The sequence below is a fragment of the Gavialis gangeticus genome, unplaced genomic scaffold (assembly GCF_001723915.1).
Source record: "Gavialis gangeticus isolate Ggan-Ray unplaced genomic scaffold, GavGan_comp1, whole genome shotgun sequence".
Lineage (NCBI taxonomy): Eukaryota > Metazoa > Chordata > Crocodylia > Gavialidae > Gavialis > Gavialis gangeticus.
In genome coordinates, this window is record NW_017729027.1 from 39,219,953 (window position 1) to 39,223,778 (window position 3,826).

Sequence of the window (3,826 nt, forward strand, 5' to 3'; positions counted from 1 at the left end):
GGCTCAGATTCCCAGCTGGTATAAATCATCATTTCTCCATTAAGTCCAGTGATGTTCTGTTGATTTACACTACTTGAAGCAATTATAAAAACATTTTTCAGCTTATGTAGATTTTCAGATCTGTATCATGCTGAGGGAGAAAAATAACTTCCATTTTAAACTTTCATACAAAAATACATTTTTTTCATCATGATTCTTCATGTTCAGATGCTTTCATTATTGGGAACTCAATACATTAAAGACCTATAAGGGACATAGTCCTTATGGCCTTTATCATTCATAAATGGGAACACAGTACATTCCACTTTTGACTACCTTCATTTAGTAGCCAATTAATAGAAATTTTCCTTCTTATTTCTTCAGCTGTTTAAACCATTTATTATCATTGCCATGTATTTTTCTAAAAATTCTAAAAATGTAGCATTCACTCTCCAACTATTTTTTTTACAATACTTTATTTTTGCTAAGTTTACCCTTCCATTTTATGCTTACCACCTAATCTCACTGACATGTAGCTTTTCTAGTGTTTGATTTACTATGATACTGTTTGTCTTGTTGTTGTGCAGCTTAGGGGAGATTTTAGTCCACTGCGTACTATTGAATAGTGAGCAATATATTATTTTTTTCATGTTTGCTGAAGTTGTCTTCAAACTGCTGAACATCTTCTGAAAGACTGTCAGAATCCCAGAAGATGTCCTTTAATCATCAAAAATGACAAAAAAATTAAAGCACAATAAACTTCCTATTCTTCTGATCAATTAATGTTAGCATTATCTTGAAGGAAACATATTAATTTCCATCATCTAGACTCAGATACATATATATAGCTGCCTTTGAAAACAGGATGAGCCATGGAACTGAATTAGAACAAGGTCAGATCTAATTTTGATACAATGAGATACATACAACTACATCAAGACAAACAATACATACAAAACAATCAAAATATCTCATTTTGATACAATGAGATATGTACAATACATCCTACTACAAGACAAACAAAACATGACACGGAGACCTTCTTAATTAAAGGCATCCAAACAACTCGACTTCAGGATTTGCAAGATTATTACAGGTCCCAAATCAAATTTCTTCTGATGACAAGAGCCATCTGCTCTTACCTCAATAGCTTCTGAACAACCTTACCCTTTTTTAAAATGGTAGACATGTGGTTAGTTCTATTTGTATATTTATTTACTTACTCACTTTTTGCAGTGTTAAGTTTAATGATTAATGCCACATCAGTATTTCTCACTGTGACATAGTAGACATTCTGCTTTTTACGACATGGAGTCAAAATTGTGTTTAAGGTATATATATGTAGTACTTAGATTTACCTCTCACCCCAGTGCTTGTTTCTGAGTAGAAGTCATCTATCTTTATAATTCCTGTTTGAGAGCCTAATATCAGGATTGGATATGCATAGAATCCTTCTCTCTGTCTCCAGTTTCCAGCCAGCCTCTTCGGTTGCTTCCTTCATATTTGATCAAATGTCCAATTTCCTCCTTCAGCAGAAGTTTACAGAAAGGGGTCCTTATTGTGTCAGAGGTTAGCTTCCGAAGGTGACTGTAGCTGGGAGTTCTCTTGTTTCCCTGAGGCTCCCTTATTCCAGTTCCTTGCTCCCCTATGACCCATTTCCAACAACTGACAATTCCCATTCCAACATGGAGTTAAATGTCTAGCACTTAAAGTTTAACTGCTAATTGCTCAGTAATGAAATCTTTAATCATCAGGTGATTATAATTTTAATCACTAAGGTACTGGTGGAAATTCAATACCTAATGTTGAAGATTAATTGCTAAGGTTTTTTACATTCACTTTCTGAAAATTGCCATGTGCTGTAGAGACCAACAGAACATAATTTGTGAAACTGGAAGTTCTTAAATAATTCCTATGCTGAGAAAAAGGATCCAAAGACTTGAAAGATACAGTTGTAAACCTAAAGCAAAGTTAATGTTGGATTAATTTCCACTGGAAATTTTTCCTAATTTCCTCTTTTTAATCTTCTTGTTTCAAAGCTATCAGGAAAAATATTATTTTATTACTTGTCTATGCTTTCAGATAATTCAATTTTTCCAATCGAATGACAAAGGTGAATTGAAATGAGGGCTTAAACAGGATTTTGGAGTAAGGCCTCCCAATACCACTATTTTGCTGTGCTGAATAAAAGTCAAAGTTATTGTGTATGTATAGCAACTACTGGCATCACAAAATTTTGTAGTGGGGTTTAGAGCATGGAATCCAAATTAACGTGCCAGACAGTAATGGCACTACTGGTTCAATGAGCCACAAACAAAGAAGGATTCACCAGACAAAATGAACCATCTGCTTCAATGTAAAGTACCCACTTAAAAAAACATATTTAAGAAATGTCTTAAATATAGAAATACTACTAGGGGCTGGGGAAAAGAGAAGAGTAGGAGGGGAGAGGCAAATCACAGCTCAAAAGCTGCATGTGATTTCTGAAGAAAGAATGATTAAATAAAACTACTTGCTGATTTCTTTCTGTTTATTCATTATTTTATTTTTTAAATTTTTTTTCAGTCGTTGGTTATTATCCATCCTAAGAAGTAATATAATGACAAAGCATTGTTTGAGCTGGGGCTCCACGCACACAGATCTTGATCCTGATGCACATACACTCCAGGAGTTTTGTATACTTTATCTCTTGGCTGGGTCAAGATCTTAGTTTGTGGCTGGAAGGGTTAGGTAGTTTGGCCATTCTTCATATACACCAGTAATTATATCAGTAATGCTGACATACAATAAAATACTGAGGAGTAGAAAAGCCTTTATAAATGTCATAGATTTGCAGAATAAAATTTAAAGTAGACTCCAGGATCAAGCCCAGTCTCCGGCTTTCTCTCACAAAGGAAGATTTTGTGGAACTTTAATCACTTTTTTTTTTGCACATTGTGAAGTGGCGCTGAGGCAGAATACAAATAAAAGACTAACAAATCAGGATGAAAGCATTTTAAACTGAGTCTGTGCTATTGCAGCTCATAGAGAACACACAAATCTGGCTTTACATTTCTAAATTCCTGAAACAAAGATGACAAGGTTCTTTGGGTAAATCTGAAATCTTTTAGAGCAACACAAATAATTGGAAAAAAATTCTTCTTTGTAAGTTTTTGGGCACAAAAACTTTTGTGTTTGTCTAATAAAAGATATCAGATTTACCGAAAGACCCTTGTCTGCCTGTGTCGTTAGACCAACACGGCTACAATGTATACCACTAAACAGAACGGCTTATTCTGAGTTCTTTGCTTTTCCATTGATATTCATTCTCATTCTCCTTCTGTCCTCTTATCACTAGTATATTTTCCTTTGTCATGGTTTTTTTTATCCTTAGCAAAACAGTTAAGTTCGTCACATACTCTTTTTTGTCACATTGTAACTCTCCTTTGCCATGATCTTGCTTAATGGTTCATCTGCCTGGTGATCTATCAAAGTCAATAAAACTGTGCATGGGCATAAGGGTATTTGGAGGTTGATCCCTGCTTTATAGCTCCAGGAAGCAGTTGTGTAAACAAGCATTTGTGTCCTGTGCAGCCCATGTGGGAGAGAGGGGGAGGGACCTGGTTCTGGGGTGGGGAGGCGGTGCAGGTTCCAGGAGTGAGGGGGGGGGCAGGTTCTGAGAGTGGGGGTAGAGGGGGAGCAAGAGTCTTACCAAGTCCCCAGCTGCTGCTACTGCCCACACTGGGTGCTCTGACCACCATCTTTTGCTCTTAAAGCACTGGCTGCAGTGTTGTGTCTGTGCACCAGCTGCTGCTGCAAGAGCAAAGCTCTAGGGCTGCTCTTGTTGCCAGGGAACAGACTCTTGGGG